The following is an 11323-nucleotide window of genomic DNA, read 5'->3' as shown; positions in this document are numbered from 1 at the left end:
ACTTTCTGTGATTTAAGAAATATTCTTTACTTGTGCTGTCCAATATGATGACCACGAGCCACATATAACTATTTGAGAGTAAAGAACTTTTATTAGTCATGAAGTATGACTCTTGTGACTGAAGAACTGAATTTTAAATTTTACTTAATTGATTTAAATCACCATATTGAACAGCACAGCTAGACATTAGTGAACAACCTGAAAAGTATAAACTAATTTGAATATTTCATTTCAGGTATATTTGCTTTAAAAATCAGTTGTTATTTTCAATTTTGCTTTGTATCCTAGTTTTCAACAGTGATTGAAATTCTTACAACCTGAGTGTTTTGAGCAGAATTTGATGATGTGAATAAATTCTTTGGATTTTCCAATACATGGGATTACTTGCTTTTAACTTCAAAACCTAAGGTTGAGTAGTGTAACTATCTTTAATTGAGATTTTCTTAGTACACTATTCTGGTGAAAGCCCCTCAATTGCACATCAGGTTGAAAAAGAGGTGAATACAGCAAGGTGTACTATAATTTATGCTTATACTACATGACCTAGTATAGAGGTTTTAAAACTTCGTTTAGCAATGGAATCCTTAAAAGGAGGAAAATTATGTAGAATTTGAGCAGGTAAAAGAGGTAAAAGCAGTGTTGGGTGATGGTCCAGAATTCTACAAACTTGGCCTTTTCCATGCCTCTTTTTGTATCCTCTGGGTCTCACAAAATGCACTGGGAAAATGTTGGTATGGTAGGAAGAATATGGGCTTTGAAGAGAGCTTTAATGCCTTATTACTTAATAACTGTTGTATCTCCAGAACATTTTTTTACATTAGTAAAATTGCCATTATAATAGTGCCTTCTGATTTCATGTAGGAATATATAGACTTATTGATTACAGGGCATTTTGTTACTGCATATTAATACTTACTTGATCATTTTCTCTACTTGTATGACAAAAATAAGTGCCTTCATGGCTGATCTGGAGTTTCATATTTAGAATTAAAGTTTCAGATTTGTGTGACATTTACCCTTATTGAAATAGATTGAACATACTAGGCCCACTAAAAATTGTTATTTTTTCCGATTTTTATTTTTATTTTTTAGTACCAGGGATTGAACACAGGGATCCTTACCACTGAGCCATATCTCCAGCCCCTTTTTTATATTTTCTTTAGACAGGGCCTCGCTGAGCTGCTAAGGCTGACTTTCAACTTCTGATCCTCCTACCTCAGCCTCCCAAGTCACTGGGATTACAGGCTTGTGCCACCGCACCCAGCTCTAATATTCTTGACTTGCAATTTTTTGTCTTCATTGCAGCCTCTTAGATTTTAAAGACTAAGAGATACTGATAATTGGAAACTAGGCTTGGAGAGGAGAAAAGATATATTATATCGTGAATATAAGATGGTATTTAAAAAATATATATGCATGTACATTTGTCCCTCAGTATCCATAAGGGATTGATCCCAGGATCCCTGTAGATACTGGAATCTGAGAATGCTCAAGTTCCTTATTTAAAATGGCACAGTATTTACATATAGTCTATGTAACTCCTTCTATAATTTTAATCATTTCTGGATTGCTTATAATACCTAATACAATATAAATGTTTGTAAATATTAGTTATACTCTATCATTTAAGGAATAATAAGAAAAACATCTATATGTGTTCACTACAGAGGCAGTCTTTGTTCAGAATATTTTTTAATCTACAGTACATTGAGTTCACAGATATGAAATCCACGGATGCAGAGAATCAAATGTATGCAACCATTACAATCAAATTGTGAATTAGTTCTGTGAGAGATGATCAACACAAAAACATTAAAAGATACATCTAAAAGAACATAATATATAAAGATATCTTTCTTATCCACTGCTTAATTATCAGTTGCTACTTAGCTTATCCCTTTATCCAGAGTGAAGAATTTCATTTTTGGAAACTCCTCTCTAGGATCTCCATGGTTTTGATCTTATAAGCAGGAGTGTTAAAGGTCCTAGAGATGAATTAAATCACTGATTAGGTGAATTACTATATGAATTTTCTAAATTTTATATCTGCCCCCTTTTCCCCCTAACAAAGTGATTAAGGTTCTTTATGTTGTGATCACCATGAAGCAAACCCCTCCATCTGCTTCCTTCTCATTATTAACTAAAATAGGCAAAAATTACAGTGATTGGGGCTGGAGATGTGGCTCAGCGGTAACGCGCTCGCCTGGCGTGCGTGCCGCCCGGGTTCGATCCTCAGCACCACATACCAACAAAGATGTTGTGTCCGCCGAGAACTAAAAAATAAATATTAAAAATTCTCTCTCTCTCTCTCTCTCTCTCTCTCTCTCTCTCTCTCTCTCTCCTCTCTCACTCTCTCTAAAAAAAAAATAAAAAAAATAAAAATAAATAAAAATTACAGTGATCAAGTGATATTTGTACCTATGGTAATCTATATTTCCTTTGGTTGTTTTGGCAGCCAGTACTTCAGACAATGGCATTATCACACAATTTTCAACCAATATTAACAAGTATTTAACAATACTTGACTTTTTAAGAAACTGTAATGCTCTAGTTATTTATAATCAGGTTTTAGTTTGTGTTTCTTGTTTTTATTTGACCACTGCTCTTAAAGGGATTTGTTTTCTCTCTGGAGTCAAGAAAATATTTTGGATATTCGAAATATATAAAAAAAAAAAAACAGACCCATGATGCTTAACAATGGGGCTCCTCTGTTACTGTGCCTAAATTATGATAAACTTGAGACTTTTTTCCTGATGTAAAGAGTAATTTGTCGATCTTGTGGGAAGAGCTGAAGCAGGCGCTCTTGGCTCGGAGCGGCCCGCTGCAATCCGTGGAGGAACGGGCCACCGAGCCACCATCATGCCTGGGCACCTACAGGAAGGCTTCGGCTGCGTGGTCACCAACCGATTCGACCAGTTATTTGATGATGAATCGGACCCCTTCGAGGTGCTGAAAGCAGCAGAGAACAAGAAAAAAGAAGCCGGAGGGGGCGGCGTTGGGGGACCTGGGGCCAAGAGCGCAGCTCAGGCCGTGGCTCAGACCAACTCCAACGCGGCAGGCAAACGGCTGCGTAAAGAGTCCCAGAAAGACCGCAAGAACCCACTGCCCCCCAACGTTGGCGTGGCTGACAAGAAAGAGGAAACGCAGCCGCCCGTGGCTCTTAAGAAAGAAGGAATAAGACGTGTTGGAAGAAGACCTGATCAACAACTTCAGGGTGAAGGGAAAATAATTGATAGAAGACTAGAAAGGCAACCGCCTCGTGAAAGGAGATTTGATAAGCCACTTGAAGAAAAGGGTGAAGGAGGCGAATTTTCAGTTGATAGACCAATTATTGACCCACCCATCCGAGGTCGTGGTGGTCTTGGAAGGGGTCGAGGAGATGGATTTTTTTTTTCTTAAAGAGAGAGTGAGAGGGGGAGAGAGAGAGAGAGAGAGAGAGAGAGAGAGAGAGAGAGAGAGAGAGAGAGAATTTTAATATTTATTTTTTAGTTCTCGGCGGACACAACATCTTTGTTGGTATGTGGTGCTGAGGATCGAACCCGGGCGGCACGCACGCCAGGCGAGCGCGTTACCGCTGAGCCACATCTCCAGCCCGAGGAGATGGATTTGATTCTCGTGGCAAACGTGAATTTGATAGGCATAGTGGAAGTGATAGATCTTCTTTTTCACATTACGGTGGCCTGAAGCATGAGGATAAACGTGGAAGTAGCGGATCTCACAACTGGGGAACTGTCAAAGATGAATTAACTGACTTGGATCAATCAAATGCCACTGAGGAAACACCTGAAGGTGAAGAACATCCAGTGGCAGATACTGAAAATAAGGAAAACGAAGTTGAAGAAGTTAAGGAAGAGGGTCCAAAAGAGATGACTTTGGATGAATGGAAGGCTATTCAAAATAAAGATCGTGCAAAAGTAGAATTTAATATCCGAAAACCAAATGAAGGTGCTGATGGGCAATGGAAGAAGGGATTTGTTCTTCATAAATCAAAGAGTGAAGAGGCTCACGCTGAAGATTCGGTTATGGACCATCATTTCCGGAAGCCAGCAAATGACATAACATCTCAGCTGGAGATCAATTTTGGAGATCTAGGCCGCCCAGGACGTGGTGGCAGGGGAGGACGAGGTGGGCGTGGGCGTGGTGGACGCCCAAACCGTGGCAGCAGGACTGACAAGTCGAGTGCTCCTGCCACTGATGTGGATGACCCAGAGGCATTCCCAGCTCTGGCTTAACTGGATGCCATAAGACAACCCGGTTCCTTTGTGGACCCTCCTGTTCAAAGCTTTTGCATGCTTAAGGATCCCAAACGACTAAGAAATTAAAAAAAAAAAAAAGAGACTGTCATTCATACCATTCACACCTAAAGACTGAATTTTATCTGTTTTGAAAATGAACTTCTCTTGCTACACAGAAGTAACAAATATGGTAGTCAGTTTTGTATATAGAAGTGTATTGGTAGCAGGGATGTTTTCATAATTTTCAGAGATTATGCATTCTTCATGAATACTTTTGTATTGCTGCTTGCAAATATGCATTTCCAAACTTGAAATATAGGTGTGAACAGTGTGTACCAGTTTAAAGCTTTCACTTCATTTGTGTTTTTTAATTAAGGATTTAGATGTTCCCCCAATTACAAACTGGTTTTAAATATTGGACATAATATCAGTTTTAATGCCTGCTTTGCATTTTCACACATGGTCAGCTGGGACATGTAAACTTTGATTTGTCGAATTTTATGCTGTGTGGAATACTAACTACTTTATGTATTTTAACTTAGTTTTAATATTTTCATTTATGGGGAAAAATCTTTTTTCACTTCTCATAATAGCTGTTATATATGCTAAATCTTTATATACAGAAATATTAGTACTTGAACAAATTCAAAGCACATTTGTTTATTAACCCTCGCTTCCTGCATGGTTCATTAGGTTCAAATTATACCCGATTCACAATTTCAACTATATTTACTTTCAAAATATGTGACTTTCCCATTTTAAAAGCCAAGCTAGACACTTTATTTGTGGAAGTTGTTTGAGCTACTTAGTGTTGATAAACACATCCTGTCAAGTGTTATGGATATAGGATTTCTACCCCCCCCCAACAGGGTGAGTGGAATAAGTTGATTTGCTCTAATGGGTAATGTTAGACTTCTGTAAAATAAGTGTCTGGCACTTGCTATGATTTTTGTTTGATAGGTCCCCAAATCAGAATGTTACATCTGTAATCAACAACCCTTTTAACCTTTCTTGTTCTGAAGAAACCAAAGGGCACTGGTTAGTATGGTGAGATGGGGAGAGTCTTCAATTTTTGAAATTTGGAATGCAGACAGCTTTACTTTATAAGGTTGGAACAGCAGCACCATCCATAAAACATAAGCCAAAAATCTTTAACTGTTGAAAAATGATTTCCTATATTGTTACTATTTGGTCTTAAATTGTTAGATGAATATTTGTACCAGAGAAGGTGATAAATATCTTTTCCCTCTTCCTTTATTAGAAAATTAGGTAATTAATGGATTCCTTGAACAGGAGCATCACCACTTACTAAACACATGGATAGAATGATCAATAAACAGGTTTTGTAGTATTTTTTTTATTCTGCCACATTTATTGATTAAACAGGGAAGGGATTTTATTTAAAGTTTTAACTTCTGTCACTTGTCAGTTATTTTCTACCTCTGGTAAGGTCCAGTTTTTAAAATATTGGAGATTTTAAATTTAACATGTCTGCTATGTAGTTGATTGGTTTTCACTTATACTTCTGAAAAAAAGATTGTACAGTACAAAAGTTATTCGTTTGGATTGGATGTATCAATCTACCTACTAGTCTTGACATCTTAGTAAGAGGTAATTGTTTTTTAGTGATGGATAAACTTGTGCTGGTGTTTTGGATCTTATGATGCTGAGCATGTTCTGCACTGGTGCTAATGTCTAATATAATTTTATATTTACAAAAAGGCCTGCTACCCAGAGGCAAGTATTAATTTAGTCCATATGGATTATTGACTCCTTTTGAAATTGCAACATACACACTCTTAAATTAGTGTGTTTAGACTTTAAGGATTCAACTCTTCTGAACATGTTTATAAATCTCTTGATTTCCAGCAACATATTATAGACAACATCTGTTATTCAAAAACACTTCAAGTTCCATTTGCTGTCAGCCATTGTCACTAGAGAACACACAGCAATATCTGGTATGTTGCAAGCTTTCAAGATAGCCTAAACTTGAAAAAGTTGATCCATTAGTTGTGTTTGATGGATGTGAATTTGCCTCCTAGTTCACTTTGTGTCAATAGCTAAAACTGTGAACCTAACTTTCTCTTATTCGTGGGTAATAACTGAAAATAAAGATTTATTTTCATGCTCACTTCTTAAAAAGTTATAAAAGCAATCAAATAGGAGCCCTCATTGTCATGGGTTTCCCAGCTTCTGACCTCTGCATACCCTCAAGATGTAATGCTCATTTAAGTTTTAAAAGTATTACATTTAGGTATTATTTGATAAACTTATTTGGGAGAGATCCCCATCAGTGACAAAATTGGGAAAGTTTAAGTTCAGGTAAAATGAATTTCAAGGGTTTATGTGACGATTTTCATTTCTCTTAGAAAATCAGGTTTCCACTGAAAATCATAATGCCAGTTTTCAATGGCTAACTGGGTATAGTACTCTAGAGAGGAAATTTCTTAATGGATATAGGTTCCTTAAATAGTGTGACTGAAGTTTTGGTGAATTTTTATCTTGATGCTTTTAAATGAAAATAATATCAAGAACTGAAGCTTTTAAAGACATTTACAATTGTACTGAAATGACTGGGGGTATGATTTACTAGTTGAATACTATTTTAAGACTTGAGTTATTTAAGCTCTTAAAATGTGTCACAAGATAGTATACATCTAGTACCTTTATTCAATTTTATTTTTTAAAAATGGAAGTAAGACACATCATCTCCAGGGTTGTAAATATATTGGGGACTTATATTTGGTATGGGTTTGGAGGGAGAATATTAAGTATTCATTGTTATTCTTCTAATTGATAGAGATTGCACTGAAATAGAAAAGTATTAATAGGTAGTTGCATACAAAGTCTAAATACTGTGTATTGAATTTTAAAAATAACTTTTAAGAGCACTAGCTGGTGGAAGAAACCAACAGGTATTAAAGTTAAAAAGGAGAAATGTGAAGTCGATAGATCCTGACATTGACTGAAAGGTAAGACTATGCAGGTACCTTAAAAGGACATCTGTCCCAACCTTCAGCTGATATACAGTTCTGCTTTCTAAAGAAAGTGCGTAGAAAATATATTCTAATTAGAACATTTGTAATAAAAATGAGATTGATGTACAAGTGATTGTTAAACCCTACTGAATGCCATATCTAAGTTTACTGAGAGCCCAGAAACTTGATTATTATTATCTTTTTGGCAAGCCTGTGCCTAGTAGCAAAGGCAGTAAAACAGTACCTGATTAAACTTTAAAAAAAGAAAAAAGAGTAATTTGTCTTAAAGTTTTTATATGCTTTTTTTCTATGTTTAACAAATTGACATAAACAATTCAGATCTTAATTTTGATTAATGACCTTTTAGAAGTTCAAGGTAAGAAGTCATCCATGGTTTCCACACCAAAACTTTCGGAAGGGCAGCACCTGAGCAATTTGAAGTTTGGGTGCTTTTTATCCCGAGTGAAGAGTCCTCCTCAAGTAGTGAAATCTGAGGAAATGAGCAAGATATCTTCTAAAGAATCTGAATCCACAGAAGGAAAAAAGACAGAAGGTATTTATGGACCACAGCAATTTTTAAAAGAAAATTTTTTTTGCATTTTTTAAGAAGGAAAAATCATTTACTATGGTTAATTCAAATACAGCTTAATTTTTTTGACAACTTTGATGCTTTATAAGAATATTTCTAATGAGCAATATAGCATTGAACTTTGTATATCTGGTTATTTTGTCTTCTGAGGGTTTTAGCCAGGGTGCACAAGAAAAACTGATATTTCTCATCTTAACATTTTTCTTTGCAGCATACAGAAGTAATACTTAAATTTTAAAGTTTACAATATTCCCCTCAAGGTACTTGGTTTAGCTGAGTTTCAGATTAGAATATTTTTATTCATTATTTTTTGAAAATATTGAAAATTACCTAATATTAAACATGAAATTAATTCTGGCTTAGCAAACTTATAAACAAGCAAACACTAGGAAATAATAATAAAGTGACTGCAATGATTTTCCATTTGCTGCTTCAAAGAGGAAAATATCTGCCTACATGTTTAGACCCAGTGTATTTGGGTGCCATGAAGGTAGATTCATGTCTCACTGCCCTACCATGTTGCCTCCTCCTTAAGGCAAGAGAGGGTCACTTTTATTTTTTGTCATCTACTTTATAGAGACTGGCAGATATAAAGAATTGGACAAGTATTTGTTGAATAATGCATTTAAATTAAAAAGGAGAAAGCTTTTTCTTCACACTGTGATTGACTTAGCACAGTTATTGTTCCACACAGTTAATAAGGACAGTGTTCATTTACTGGGCCTCCATTATTTGACAGCCATTGTTCTACCTGATCTGCAAGGGTTCCCTGATCTTCTAAGTGCAATAACTCAACTTGGGAAAAACAGAGGAAGAAAGATTAAGTAAATTGTACAATAATAAGGATCTGGGGGGAAAAATGTTAGATTGAGCTTGATCTCAGGTGGTCTGACTTCAGAGTCACGAGGTTAACTTCTGCTCTGTACTGCTCTTCAGTACTCAACTGACCCTGTGATCCCTTTCTGCACAGTAGTTCCTCACTGAGTGAGTTTTACTTTTTGGTCCCAGTGTTGACTGGCAAGTTGCCGTGGGGGAGAATGCAATTCTCACCTCAGATTCTTGGAACATAACTGTATTTAAATAGAGGATTTCTAACACAGTTTAGATTCTGTCATGTCTACAGTGAAAGGAAGAGTGATATCAAATACATCTATTTTTATACCCGTTCCCACTAGTTCAGCCCCAAATCCCCTTTCCATAACTATACATATATCTTTCTTGCAAAACATGCAAATACCCAAATAACCTGAGGGGAATTTCATTTTCCATGGACACTCTCTTCTAGCCATAATATGCAGCTGGCAAATTTCTCCAGAGCATGCTTAAAATATATATTTTTATCTCTAATAGAAATACCACTTGTCCTATTATCCCATTAAGCAGCTGAGGAGGAGAGGAGAGAGCCAGAGAAAGAGAAAAAAAGGAGGGATGGAAGGGGGGCAAAGAGAGAGAGAAAGACAGAGAGAGAGAGATTGATTCTGCTTTTCAGATCATGGCACTTGTTATGGTTTGGATGTGAGGTGGCCCCCAGAAGCTCACATATGAGACAATGCAAGAAGGTTCAGAGGAGAAATGATTGGATTGTAAGAGTCTTATTCCAACAGTGAATCAATCCCCTGATGGGGATTAACTGAGTGGGAACTGAAAGCAGGTAGGGTGTGCTGGAGGAGACGGGAATTGGAGTGTGGCTTTGGGTATATATTTGTATTTGGCAAGTAGGTGCTTCCTGATCACCATGTGAGCTATTTCCCCCACCACAGTCTTCCCCCATGAAGTTCTGCCTCACCTTGAGGCCTCCCCCCACATGGGAGCCAGCCTTCTGTGGAACCAAAACCTCTGAAACTGTGAGCCCTCAAATAAACTTTTCCTCCTCTATGATTGTTCTGGTTGGGTCATTTAGTCACAGCGGCAGAAAAGCTGACTTAAACAGCACTTGTCTCTTTCCAAATAAATATTCAAACTTTAAGGACTTTGGGGGTCTTGGGTATAAGATTTCTTTTTAATCACTTACACGTTTCTATTCTTAGCTTATTTAGAACCCAGAATCCATTTTTTTCCCTTTAATCAAGAAAGGAAAAGAAAGAAAGAAAGAGACACATTCTTTTTTTTCCCCTAGTTGTAGATGGACATAATACCTTTATTTTATTTGTGTATTTTTTTTAACACGGTGATGGGAATTGAACCCAGTGCCTCACACATGCTAGGCAATTGCTCTATCATTGAGTCACAACCCCGGCCAAAGATATATTCTTTATTTGTATACATTTCTCTGGGAAGTCAAAGACTGCCATTTAAGGTAGCTCTGCAGGCCCTATGGGGCATAGCCTCAGGGTTTATCTCTGTTGGAGGTGCATCCCTGGCAAAGAGGGGCTTCCCAAAGCCCTCATAGCAAGAACATGCTGAAAAGAGCCATGCCCATGTCCCTAGTGTTGGTCCACTGTGTCAGCTCCAGCTTTGAAATGGAGAAATGAGATCTTTCTGACATCAAGAAATAACTTAGTGAAAGGAAAGGAAGGACCGAAGAGAGCCTGGCTTCTGTGGGGTCACTGCAGAATTGCCAGTACCTCGTCTGCACTCTTGTCTCTGAAACATCCAGCCTCAAGTCTCCTTCACTTGGTCCTCTTTCTTAGTGACGTTAGCAGCACTCCATTCCCCATCTCCTTTTTCTGCAATATATTTACTTCTCCTCCTTCGGTATATCAGAACAGTCACGGCTTCGTCCATTCCCTCCCTCAGCGTATTTCTCACCATGTCTACTGTCAATCCTTTGTCCGGATACTGGACAGAGCAGGGAACAGAACCAATTGCCACTGCAGGGAGCTTGTGTTATACACTGGAAGGAATAAGTCCAGATGCAAATAAACACATGCAGACATACAACTTGATGTTTTCCAAAGTGCTTTGAAGAAAAACGAAGTAAGGTAAGGCAAAAGCCAGTGAGAGGACAAGAGAGGAAAATCTGTATTTAGGTTGCTCAGTAATGGTTTCCTTGATAGGGTAATTTCAGAGCTGAGATCTGAGGAAAGTGGGGACATGAGTGTTAGAAGTAACAAAGTGCCACAAGAAATCAAACACGTGTTTGAAAGTGGGTCAGTGAGGCACAATTGTACCTCTGCAGAAGGGTACGCTCCCAGAGACAGTCCAGCAAGCAAACACCCCTCGATCCTGATAGGAAGAAATTGGAGGTACAATCTAGGCCATTAGCTAATTTAAAATTGGAGGTGGACATGGAAAATGGCTACAGTTGTGATTGGGTACCTGTTAAGAAATTTAAAATGTCGCCACTCTGGTCATATGATTCCCTAATGAAGAGGGGTCTATTCTGATCACTTGGATCCCTAAGGCAGATAGATCCATTATACATCTGAAATAAGTTATAGTAATCATGCCTGTGTTGCATTACAGGGCCAACTTTGATAGAAAACATAAATCTTACAAAGAGCCAGGCCAATATTCGGGAGAAAAGTGTTCTGGGCAGAGGACAACAATTACAAAGACACTAAGACAAGAATATAACT

General features: G+C 37.4%; 1 pseudogene; it reads left to right on the top strand.

The window, feature by feature from the left end:
• The first annotated feature begins 2859 nt into the window (after positions 1–2859).
• Positions 2860–4232, top strand: LOC144251618 (SERPINE1 mRNA-binding protein 1-like; annotated as a pseudogene).
• Positions 4233–11323: the final 7091 nt, after the last annotated feature.

Source organism: Urocitellus parryii, unplaced genomic scaffold (genome assembly GCF_045843805.1).
Source record: "Urocitellus parryii isolate mUroPar1 unplaced genomic scaffold, mUroPar1.hap1 Scaffold_125, whole genome shotgun sequence".
NCBI classification, from domain to species: Eukaryota; Metazoa; Chordata; class Mammalia; order Rodentia; family Sciuridae; genus Urocitellus; species Urocitellus parryii.
This window is presented reverse-complemented; position numbering and strand designations above follow the sequence as displayed.